The following is a 13,369-nucleotide window of genomic DNA, read 5'->3' as shown; positions in this document are numbered from 1 at the left end:
CAGTTCTAATGAGATGGATGAAACTGGAGCCCATTATACAGAGTGAAGTAAGCCAGAAAGATAAAGAACATTACAGCATACTAACACATATATATGGAATTTAGAAAGATGGTAACGATAACCCTATATGCAAAACAGAAAAAGAGACACAGAAGTACAGGACAGACTTTTGAACTCTGTGGGAGAATGTGAGGGTGGGATATTTCAAAAGAACAGCATGTATACTATCTATGGTGAAACAGATCACCAGCCCAGGTGGGATGCATGAGACAAGTGCTCGGGCCTGGTGCACTGGGAAGACCCAGAGGAATCGGGTGGAGAGGGAGGTGGGAGGGGGGATCGGGATGGGGAATACGTGTAAATCTATGGCTGATTCATATCAATGTATGACAAAACCCACTGAAATGTTGTGAAGTAATTAGCCTCCAACTAATAAATAAAATAAAATAAAAGAAAAAAAAATATGATTGCATAAATAAATAGCTTTTGTCTCTGTTTTTAGTTCTTATGTGTATGTACCCAGAAGTGGAATTGCTGGACCACATAGTAATTCTATAGTTAATTTTTTGAGGACCCTCCCTTCTTTTTCACAGTGACTTTCCTTGCACTCTTGAATAAATCAAGTTGGTCTTGGTGTATCTGTTTAAATAATTTGAATTTGATTTGTTGCTTTTTTTCTTTAAAATTGTGGCATCTCTATATATTTAGGAGTTTGAGGGAAAGTCTTTTATTCTTATTATCCTCTGCTTTGTTATTGAATAGCCTCCTGGAGCATAAAAAGGAAGTATTTCAATATGCTCCAGGAGGCTATTCAATAACAAAGCAGAGGATAATAAGAATAAAAGACTTTTCCTAGAAGAGTCTAGGTATACTAAAATAAAAGTTGTGTCTCAATTTTCAAATTTACTTGTGAAAGTTCGATAATATTCCCTTTTATTTATCTATGATTGTACTCTCTTTCTGTTCACTGTGTTATTTGTACGTTTTCTTCCAGGTAAGTCCATGTAACCAAAAGTTTCAATGTTGTCCACTTTCTGGGTCCATTTTGCTTATCTTGCAATTTATCTCAATTTTCACCTATTCTAGTTTTTTTAATATTTTAAGTTTGTAAATTTCCCTCAATTCTCCACTTTTACAAAAGGCAGTTATTATTATTGATATCTAATAGTTTCCATTTTCCCTTAGGTTTTGGCTGATGAGTGTTTTTAGAATTTAAATAAATATCTTTTAGTATTTAAATGCCAAACATAGGAATCATTATCTTTTAATTTTATGCCCTCTTAATTTTTCTTGGTTTAGTTTATATGTAATGGAAAATTTTGAACTTCTTGTTTCTAAGTATAATTCTCTCCTTAACATTGACATTAATGTTGTGTTAAATGTTCATATGAATATTACGTCACAGTCATTTTTAAAAAATAGTTTTATTTATTTATTTATATGTAGCTTCAGTTGGTCTTTGTTGCAGCACGTACATTTTCATTGCAGTGACTTCTCTTGTTGCAGAGTACAGGCTCTAGGGGTACAGGCTTCAGTAGTTGCAGCACATAGACTTGATTGTTGTGGCTTGTGGCCTCTATAGCACAGGTTCAGTAGTTATAGCATGGGGATTTAGTTACTGCATGGCATTTGGAATCTTCCTAGACCAGGGACCAAATCTGTGTCCCCTGCATTGGCAGGTGGATTCTTATCCACTGCACCACCAGGGAAGTCCCATTGCAATCTTTTTGTAGTACAGTAAGTCCCCTCCATATGAATGTGTTCTGTTCTAAAAGCAAGTTCCTAAGTTCAATTTGTTTGAAAGTCCAACAAAGTTAGCCTACGTACCCAACAAACACAACTAGCTATCTAGTACTGTACTGTAGTAGGTTTATAATAGTTTTCACACAAATAATACTCATGATACAGGGTGCTCGGGGCTGGTGCACTGGGATGACCCAGAGGGATGGGATGGGGAGGGAGGTGGGAGGGGCATTCAGGATGGGGAACACATGTACACCCGTGGTGGATTCATGTTAATGTATGGCAAAACCAATACAATATTGTAAAGTAAAATAAATAAATAAAATTGGGGAAAAAAAAGCAAACACACAAAAATAAAACATTTTTAACCTTACAGTACAATACCTTGAAAAGCATGGCAGTATACAGTACGACAGCTGGCATACAGGGGCTGGCATCAAGTGAAGAGGCAGAAGGATTACTGACTGAGAAGGGAGAGGAGGTAAGAGAAGCAAAGGCTGAAGGCTCATGAGAAGTAGAAGTTTGAGGCAGAGCTGCAATTTCACTCACGCTTGACGCTGATGTCTCAGGTTCTGGTTCTTTTCTGGATTCAATTCTATCTACCCTCTTCAAAAATGTTCCAGTGACATCTGTGTAGTAGCTCTGTTTTCCTCATGATAGATGATATAATAGTGCTGGATTGCATTCTGAACAGCTCCTGTAACCTTCCTATACCATCCTAAGTTCAAGTCCCATGCCTCAAAAACTAACAATGCCCCCTCAAAGAAATAAAATCCCCTCTCCATTTCCTGCATCCTGAATCTGGTTCTTCAGTTACTTCTTCCTCTTGTCTCTCTTTGTCCTTTCTCTGCGCCTCCAATTCCATCAAGTCTTCATTAGTAAGCTCCTCGTGTTGCACAGCAAGGAGTTCAATGAACTGTCCTTCCTACAGTTCTAGCTTGAAATGTAGATGCTGGGATGCACATACATGAAAATGTAGGCCAGACTCATGGACTACAACAACTCATGTGATTGGACATGCAAACACACATTTGCATCTTTTAAAGTTGACAACTTTAAGGTTCATATGTAGGGGACTTACTGTAGTCTCTAGTGTTCAGTTTTAGACTTCAGCATCGAAGGTAATATGTCTTATGCTCAATCTTAAAAAATTAATAGAGTTAACTTTTTTTGAGCTTACGTTTACAACCAATTGAGTGAAAGGCACAGAGGATTCCCACACACTCCAAGCTCTTACACAAGCACACTCTCCCTCATCATCATCCCACATCAGAATCACAGTTGTTAACAATCCATGAACTTACATGATACATCTTATCACCCAATGTCTATAGTTTACACTAGAGCTCACTCTTCATGTTGTACTTTCTGAGTTTGGACAAATGTGTGACTTGTATCCACCATTGTATCATATGGAATCATTTCACTGTCCTAAAAATCCTCTGTGCTCTGCCTAGTCACCCCCCTTTCCCAGTCCCTGGGGAGGACTGATCTTTTCACTTTCTCCACAGTTTTGCCTTTTCAAGAATGTCATATATTGGATGGAAGGCTCAGTAGTTGTGGCACTCAGGCTTAGTTACTCCGTGGCATGTGGGATCTTAGTTCCCCAACCTGGGATCAAACCTGCAACCCCTGCATTGCAAGGCAGATTCATAACCACTGGACCACCAGGGAAATCCCAAGAATGTCATATATTGGAATCACACAGTATGTAGCTTTTCCAGATTGGCTCCTTACACTTAGTAATGTGCATTTCAGTTTCCTCCGTGTAATGTAGGTTGTTTTCTATAAAATGGCCTCCAATCTAATGGCTAGTGTCTTTATAAGAAAACAAAACAGAAGACATATGCACACACACAGTGGGGAGGCAATGTGAAGAGAAGGCAGAGGTTGGAGTGATGGGTCTACATGCCAAGAAAGCCCATGTATCTCTGGCACCACCAGGAGCTAGAAGAGACAAAGAAAGACTCTTCCCTAGATCCGTTGAAGGGGAGCATGATCCTGCCTATACCTTGATTTCAGACATCTACTGTGAAGAGTTGGGAGACAATGTTTTTGTTTTAAGCCACCTAGTTTGTGGTACTAGGAAACTTAATGCAATGGTCAGGAACTCATGTTAGTTTCTGAGCCAGTGCTATTATTCCCAAGAATAATAGCCAATTCCTGCCTAGATACCAGAGGAGAAGGACTGGTGGAGGTCAAGTTATAAGGAGGACACGTTTAGTTGCAGTAACCAAATTGAGAGACAAGCCTTCTGCAGAATCCTCCAACAGGGATGTTTACATTGACATAGCCGCACAAACGCAAGACTCCTTGTCCTGTGAGGTTTACTTGGGGATAGTTAGTAATTTTTTTTTTCTCCAAGTCTTGGAGAGAGGTAAGAATTTCTACTAAAAAGTAAACAGCTGATAATATCCTTACAATACTTTTTAGCCTCTGCTCCTCTATCATCAAGTATACAAAATATCCCCCTCCTTTTTTATTTTTATCCTCTATCCTAACTTGCACTTCCCATTCTCCAGTATTCATCCACACTAATGTGTGTTATGGCAACCCACTCCAGTACTCTTGCCTGGAAAATCCCATAGACGGAGGATCCTGGTAGGTTACAGTCCATGGGGTTGCAAAGAGTCGGACATGAGTGAGTGATATAACTTTAAATTAACGTGTGTTGTGTAAGTCCTTGGATATATGTGTTTCTTCTAAAATATGTCATTTTGTGAATGATTGTGTCCTTAGTTTATGTAAATCTAATTATGCTTCACACCTCAATTATACTCAGCATTCTTTTTAAAAGATCTATGTAGGTTTTCATGCACATGTAACTCATTGTTTATAACTTGAATTTTACTGTATGTATCCACCATATTTTATTTATCAGTTTCTCTAGTGATAAACACCAAGCTGCCTCTAACTTCCCACCACTGCAAGCAACGCTACTTATGAAGAGCATTTAAGGATCAGGGTGAGAGTCCCTTTGTTGGCTCCTAAAGTAAGTTTAAGTTTAATTCTGCTGTGTATTGCCAATTTGTTCAGGGTGACTCTGACATTGTGAAAATGAAGAATCATCCAAATAATTTCTATTTGTTCCATCTTGGGGAGAGGCCTCACTCTGCCAGGTCCAAGTCACCCACAGCCCAGTTCCACAGGCTTGAAACATTCAGGGAAACAGAAAGTCCCTCAACTTCTCTGTTTTCGTGTGTAGCTGAAGCATGTGTAGACTCGGAGAGATAGTTATATTTATGACCTAGAAGGTTGTTAGTTTAAATACAACAATACTCTTCTTTAAAAAAAAAAATATATATATATATATATATGTATATATAGGATTGAATTAATATACCACATATTCTTTACCCATCTGTCTGAACATTAGGGTTTTTTTATATCTCTTGGCTGTTGCAAATAAGGTTGCAATAAATGTGCGCGTGCTTTGTTGCTCAGTCATATCTGACTCTTTGCTACCGTGTGGACTGTATCCTGCCAGGCTCCTCTGTCCATTGGATTCCCTAGGCAAGAACACTGTGTTGGTTGCCATTCCCTTCTCCAGGGGATCGTCCCAACTCAGGGATTGAACCTGGGTCTCCTGCATTGCAGGTAGATAGATACTTTACTGCCTGAGCCACTGTGGAAATTTACAGTGTAAATACCTCTTTGAGATACTGTTATGAATTCTTTTGAATAACTACCTAAGAGTGAGGTTGTTGGATCATACACTACTTGCATTTTTTTAAAAAAAGTTCATGAAGCTTGGTGCTGTTTGACATAGCAGCTGTACCATTTTACATTCCCAACTACTTCCAGATTTTTAAAGAAATATGAACACCCTAGGGACTAAATCCCTACCCACATAGTGTCCTTGTCTTTACAGACAGGATATGAAGAGAGCGGAAGGCATTTGTGGGTCTGACAGTCGTTAAATGGTTTGCATCCATTCTCAGAATTTAATTGCTAAATGCAAAGGTGCATAGTCTGGTGTCAAAACTTTGTTGTTCTCGTTCAGTCACTCAGTCACATCCAACTCTGAGACCCCATAGGCTGCAGCATGTCAGGCTTCCCTGTCCTTCACTGTTTCCTGGAGTTTGTTCAAATTCATGTCCATGGAGTTGGTGATACCATCCAACCATCTCATTCTCTGTTGCTCTCTTCTCCTGCCCTCAATCTTTCCCAGCATCAGGATTTTTCTGTTGAGCCAGCTCTTTAAATCAGGTGGGCAAAGTACTGGAGTTTCAGCTTCAGTATCAGCCCTTCCAATGAATATTCAGGGTTGATTTCATTTAGGATTGAGTGGTTTGATTTCCTTGCTGTCCAAGGGACTCACAAGAGTCTTCTTTAGCACCACGATTTGAAAACATCCATTCTTTGGCACTCAGCCTTCTTTATGGTCCAACTCTCTCATCCGTACATGACTACCGGAAAAACCATAGCTTTGACTATACCAACCTTTGACAGCAAAATCATGTCTCTGCTTTTTAATACACTGTGTAGGTTGGCCATAGCTTTCCTCCTAAGGAGAAAGCATCTTTTAATTTTGTAGCTGAAGTCACTGTCCACAGGATTTTGGAACCCAAGAAAATAAAATCTGTCATTGTTTTCACTTTTTCCCTTTCTATTTGATATGAAGTGATGGTACTGAATGCCATAATCTTAGTTTTTTGAATGTTAAATTTAAAGTTAAGTTAAAGACAGCTTTTTCACTCTCTTCTTTCACCTTCAACAAGAGGCTCTTTGGTTCCTCTTCAAGTTCTCCCGTTAAGGTGGTATCATCTGCATATCTGAGATTGTTGATATTTCTCCTAGCAATCTTGATTTCAGCTTGTGATTCATCTAGCATGGCATTGCATATGAAGAAGTCTTAAAGGAGGTGATATCCACACTAAGCCTTGAAGGGTCCTAGGAGTTAGCTGGAGCAAGACAGCAAGAAGGGCTTCCAGGTTGATAAGGCAGCCTGGAAAAACACAGAGAAGAGAGAACTTGACTCATACAGAGAATTCCTGATTCCTCAGTATGACTGGGGCTTAGAAATCCTATTAAAATCTGCAATTTTAATTTTCTATTTAATTGTTAGCTTTTCTTTGGCATATGCAGATGCTTAAACTTTTCATGTACTAATCTCCCTAGTCAGTCAACAAAGGCTGGGCTGTGATGTCCTTCTTTCTTTTCATTGTAACAACAGAAGTTGCTAACTGAATACCAAAGGTATGAATATCTTCATCACACTAAGAGACACTCCTTGACTTCATATAGTTTATGGTGTTAGTGGGAAAAGGTAGTGAAAGTGCTGGTCACTCAGTCGTGTCCAACTCTTTGTGACACCGTGGACTGTAACCTGCCAGGCTCCTCTGTCCCTGGAATTCTCCAGGCAAGATCCCTTTTCCAGGGGATCTTTTGAACCCAGGGATCAAAGCTGGGTCTCCCACTTTGCAGGCAGATTCTTTACCATCTGAGCCACAAGGGAAGCCCCTTAGTGGGAAAGCCAGGCATTAAAGAAGGATTTGTGAGTTTTATAAATAAGAACAGTATGCTGTATACAGTATGCTCTGGGAAGCTGTAGAAAATGAATGGAGGAGGCTCAGAAGGTTTATCTGATGAAATGGAAGCAGATAGGCTAGATGGTCTTCAGAGGAAAAGAGTCAGGTAAACCTTTTTAATGTAGGAGAAGCCATTTTAGGCCTTAAGCTATTTTATGACCTAAGCCTGGCCTCAAAGCTCACCCTTGAACAGGCCTTAGTAATTATGTTCATAAGAGAATAATACTACTGTTATCAGACAAGAGAGGCAACAATAGAAAATAGAGCAAATTAGTTGTAAAGATTTCCAATTCTGTTTCATTGGTATAGACTAGCATGAAGCACTTTCTTGAGGTTTACTGCAGAATTTTGACCCTTCCTCCAGCACTCAATCACTAGATCAACAGGAACCTAAGGGATGATGACTCTTGAAAGTCCCTTGGACAGAAAGGAGATCAAACAAATCAATCCTCAATGAAATCAACCCTGAATATTTACTGGAAGGCCTGATGATGAAGCTGAAGCTCCAATACTTTGGCCATCTCATTCGAACAGCCGACTCCTTGGAAAAGACCCTGATGCTGGGAAAAACTGAGGGCAGGTGGAGAAGGGGGCCAACAGAGAATGAGATGGTTGGATGGCATCACTGACTCAATGGACATGAGTTTGAGCAAGCTCCAGAAGAAGGCAAATGACAGGAAGCTGGCATGCTACAATCCTTGGTGTTACAAAGAGTTGGGCATGACTTAATGACTGAAGCACCACAATAAAGGGATGATGATGTTGACCTTTCCTGAATTTTGTGACTTCAGTCTATTAGAGCTTAGGACTCTGTCAACCTTTGCCCCAATTCTCTGCTGACTTCTCTTCTGCTCAAGTCCCTTAATGAGTATGCATATACCCTTAGCTTAAAACTTCCCCAATTTTGCTGTTCCTGGAGACACTGCTTTGGGAAAGATCTATGATGGTTTCCTTACTTGCTGCAAGTAACAAACCCTTCCTTCTCCTTATCTTTGGTTTGGTTGACATCCATCAGGAAGTGAACTCAGTTTGGGGATAAAAAAAGGAAGGGGAATAACACCTAACTTACCACTGAGACATCATAGCTGTATTAAAACATTAATTTTTTTTTTTTAATGACTTGAGTTATGTACCTGGCATAATTTTAGAGCACAATGAATTTTATTTTCTGTATATGTCTCCTAGTAAATGATATCTTTTCATTAAGAGGCTTTATAACCATTATGTTAATTGCCCACTCAAGTATTCCTGCTTGGAAAATTCCATGGACAGAGGAGCCTGGCAGGCTACAGTCCATGGGGTCACAAAGAGTCAGACACAACTGAGTGACTGAGGAGTAGCAGCAGCAACAATACATTGAATAGACATGTAGGGCCAGGTGGATCACCTAGGGTTATGTCTGTTGAAGATAGAGTAAGGTCTTTGTCCTGCTTGACTAAAGCACCTCTAACCCATATCACCATGTCTGAATTCTGAATGGCTTTGTCCTGAATTGCTTTGTCCTGCTTGACTAAAGCACCTCTAACCCATATCACCATGTCTGAATTCTGAATGGGTTTCAGAACTTGCGGGGAGGTGGAGAAGTCAGATGAGATTATCAAATGCTGCCTTTCCCCCAAAGAGCAGCGGAACAGTTTGTTGTCAAAAAAAGACTGAGTTCATTTTTTTTTTTCCAGTAAGACAGACTCTTCATAGTGTCTTGAGAGGAGAAGGCAAAGTTGGGATGTCTGAAAGGTTTTGGAGTCTAGTTTCAGAAGCGTTTTCAAGGAAGGGCTTGATTAGGATTGGTTAAGGATCATGAAATAAGAGTTTAAGATTGATGGTCACAACAAGAAAAGCAGCAAATGTTCAGAGAATCTTGGGAAGTATATTGTCAGTTGACATTTTCTGTTGAAAAACTGAATGATCATTTAAATCACTTTTTTGAAAACTTTTAGAAATAAGCAATAGTTTCACCTTTCATCTTCTGGGCAAGAGTTCCCTGAAATAGTCAACTGTTGTTGATGCAGAGAGTGGAATAGGATAATTCTGTTACTGTAGACACCGTGTGGTTTTACATGCTTTTGGTTCTCTCAAGTCAGGTGGCCGACCTGAGAGAGGAGACAATGGGGGATGCGCCGAGTTGGTGGACCCAGACATGATCAGTTGCTTATCAGGATGCTAAAAAATAATCTTGCAGTGGAAAACCTTTGTTCTCATAACCATATAACAATAATGTCATTTGAATGTATGCTCACTGTTCTCTTGGCATTGACTTTTTGTCACTGGCCCATAGGAAGCCCTTTGGTCTTTTTCCTCCACCTTACCTCTCCTCTGACCATGGCATAGCCTTGACTCAATTATGGGGTTACATAGGGGTCTAAAATCTGGTTAGGCTTCCCCTTTTTGTCACAGAGCCCACCACAGCCAGTGTGAACATTTGCTGGTAGTCAAGTTACAAAAGACTGCACAGGGGACCTTTTCCACAGCCTTCCAGGAGCAGATCTCCCCAGAAGCTTCCAAAGCGATTATCCTGTTGTAGACATCAGGTAAAATGAGCTGGCCTAGAAGGGGTGAATTCTGATGTGTGTTGGAAAGGTCAACACTGGTGAGCACACAGCTTCTGGTTTGGAGAAACACAGAGGCGTCTGACCCTAGACAAGAAGCACTAATCTAATCTCTAAGTAGGGAGAACATAGCTCCCTCTGAACAAACACCAGGCCTGATTTGCATAGATATGTATTGGGAGTGGGAGGTGGTTGGGGGGGATAACTAACATTGATTGAGGGCCTGTAAGGTGTCTTTTGCACATCATATCATTGAAAAGTTCAGCATATCCACAGTCTTTGAAGTCAAATAATATTTTAGTACTTTGACAGACCTCTGTTTAAAATAAATTTGTAGCAAATCTTTTCTAAAACTAGGATATCTCCTCGGTTTTATTTATTTATTTTTTCAGGTTGACTTCTCTTTGACAAAAGACATCATTTAATACCTTCCACTGAACACATGCTACCCACACAGGTAAGGTGAAGTTTGACCTCCTAGTCCCAACAACAGCAACAACAATTCTCTAATTAATTTTGTTTGTTAATTGTGAATAAAATGAAAAGATCTTAAGGGTGAAGAGTCCATTGTCTTCAGAATTTACTTCCCACCAGTGCTTCCATTTGGCTGTCTAGCCCTCACTAGTTTAGTATTAGCAGTGAGGGCATACTCTAGAAAGGGGTGTCTTCACCTCCACCCCACCCTCCTTCACCCATGTTCAGCTTTGCTTCCTTGTAGCTCAGCATAGCTCTGCCCCTCCGTTTCCATGACTGCTCTCCATGGTCTCCTCCTCTAGATCCCTTTCTCAGGCTCCTCTCTTTAAATCCCTTTATATACAGTTTCATCCTTGACTCTTCTCTCTTCCCTTCACTCCTTTAGAACACTGAGGACTTCTGTGATTACTTTCATGCATACGACTTCAATCCTGCTTCTCTGCCCTGATCTTCTGAACCCTGTTCATCCATTCATGCTATCTGACTTGACTTCTGATCGTGCAGGCGTCCCTGGCATCCTGCTCCACCCACTGCATCTGGCACCCTAGTCTTAGCATCTGCCAGAACCCATTCTGAGTTTGTGGCATTCTACTCTTAAAAAGCCCACTATCAAGGACCTCCCTCAGAAAGGTCTGTAGACAGACCTACAGAAATTCTGTCAACTTTAGCCTCGGATTCAAGATCCAGTTGGTCTGGCTTCCAAATGTCTACATGCGTGCTAAGTTGCTTCAGTCGTGTGTGACTCTTCATGACTCTGTGGACTGTGGCTCATCAGGCTCTTCTATCCGTGGGATTCTCCAGGCAAGAAGACTGGAGTGGGTTTCTGATGCCCTCCTCCAGGGGATCTTCTCCAGGGGTCCAACCCGTTTCTCCAGCAGCCCTTGCATTGCAGGCGGGTTCTTTACTGCTGAGCCACCAGGGAAGGCCCTCCAAATGTCTGCCACATGCCTATTGCCATACCTTCCACCTAGACAATACCCCTAATCTTTCCCTACATCTGAGAATTTCTTACAATTTTTTCTCAGTTTTTACAATATTTTCATGCCCAATTTCTGCATATTCAAATCTCACTGAGTGTTCTTATCTTGTCCCTTGGGTTAAGGTACCAAAGTCTCTTGGAAAGTACTTATAATAAGTGTAATAAACATATAATAAATCCCAAAGTCTATATCCAGTGAGTGTGATATCCTGGAAGTTCAACAGAAGGTACTTCACAGAAAAACCCAGCTATATTACTGCCATTAAAGAAAAAAAAAAAATGCATGAAGGGGACTCCCCTGGCAGTCCAGTGGTTAAAATCCTATGCTTCCAAAGCAGGGGTCATGAGTTTGGCCCCTGATTGGAGAACTAAGGTACTGCATGCCCCATGGTGCAACCAAAACAAAAAATAAAAATAAAGTATACAAGACTCACCTATTACTATTTCAAGAAGCTGGAAAAAGTAAAACAAATCTCTAAAAGGCAGAATAAGGAAACAGTAAGGTAAGAGCAGAAATTAATGACCAAGAAAACAAAAATGCAACTCTAAAGCCATAACTTTGTAATTTTAAAGTCTGGATTGCTGAAAAATGTGGATATTGGTACTTCACAACACAGAAGAAAGAAACAGGAGAAAAAAGCACAACAATACAAAATTATGCCAAAAAGAGACTTGTTCCATATACAGAGGAAGGATAGATACATGTGAGACTATTATGTACTATTATAATTAGTTTATTTGAAAATCCAAATAAAATTGATGCCCTTCTATGAAAATATATCTTACCAAAATTAGGTTAGAAAGACATGGAACACCTAAAGAAACTAATGACATAGAAGAAATTAAGAAAATTCTTCTCAAAAATCCTAGTCTCAGATCATTTCACGTGAATCTTTCAAACACTGAACAAACAGATATTTCTGATGCTGTTTAAACTATTCAAGAGCAGAGACATATGGGAAATATCTTAATTCCTTTTTTAAAATTAGTAAATCTTTAATCTAATAACCTAATTTTGACAGACTAATTTTGCCTCTAAATAGAAATGAGAAAGAAAAGTTTAAAAATATATATCTCCACATATAAATTATATATATATATATAAATTGTATATATATATATATATATATATATATATATATATCTCAAATGAAGCCAGAAATACATTAAAAGAGTAACACACCAAGACCAAGAGAGGTTCATTTCATGAATCAAGAAATTAAGGATGGTTCCATATTAGGAAATTTAACAATATAAACTAATTTTAAATGAGTCAAAAGACAAGAACCATCTGATTGCCTTTAGGAATGTTGAAAATGCATTTCATAAAATTCCTCCACCCATTTCTTATAAGCCTCTTAATAAAATGAAGATGTAGGGGGTGTTCCCTTATCATAAGGAAAACATTTCTCAAAACCAAAACCGCCTGCCAGGCTCCTCTGTCCATGGGATTCTCCAGGCAAGAACACTGGAGTGGGTTGCCATTTCCTTCTCCAAAAACCAAAGCTGGGATGTGTTTAATGCTAAAACACTAAAGGCATTTCTAATAAAGTCAGAGACAAGAGGGGGGGGGTCTGATAGCACCATTATTATTGGATATTGCTCTAGAACTTCCTGTCAATGCAATTAGAAAAGGATGGGATTTAAACATGTAATTAATAAAAAGGAGTTTGCAAAGCTGTCATTATTTACATATCATATGATTGTACATCTAAAAAGAAGACAAAGAGAAACATCTTGAATCTGCTAGAAAAATAGAAGAATGAATAAAGAAATATTTACAAAATTAACATTAAAAATGTATTTTACTAAAAATAACCTCTATTAAAGTTTTAGGTCAAGATGATAGACGAAGAACATGCTAAAGCACTCCCTTCCATGCCTAAAATATAGTAATACTAGACAGAATATTATTTACAATATTTGAATATTCAAATAGTTTAAGAATACAGTCTCAAAGGCAAGAAAAAGGGAATTCCCTGGTGTTCCAGTGGTTAAGAATTCGCCTTCCAGTGCAGAGGACCTGGGTTCAATCCCTGGTCAGGGAGCTAGGATCCCACATGCCACAGGACAAGTAAGCCTGCTCTCCTCAACTA

The sequence above is a fragment of the Cervus canadensis genome, chromosome 2 (genome assembly GCF_019320065.1).
Source record: "Cervus canadensis isolate Bull #8, Minnesota chromosome 2, ASM1932006v1, whole genome shotgun sequence".
NCBI lineage: Eukaryota > Metazoa > Chordata > Mammalia > Artiodactyla > Cervidae > Cervus > Cervus canadensis.
This window is presented reverse-complemented; position numbering follows the sequence as displayed.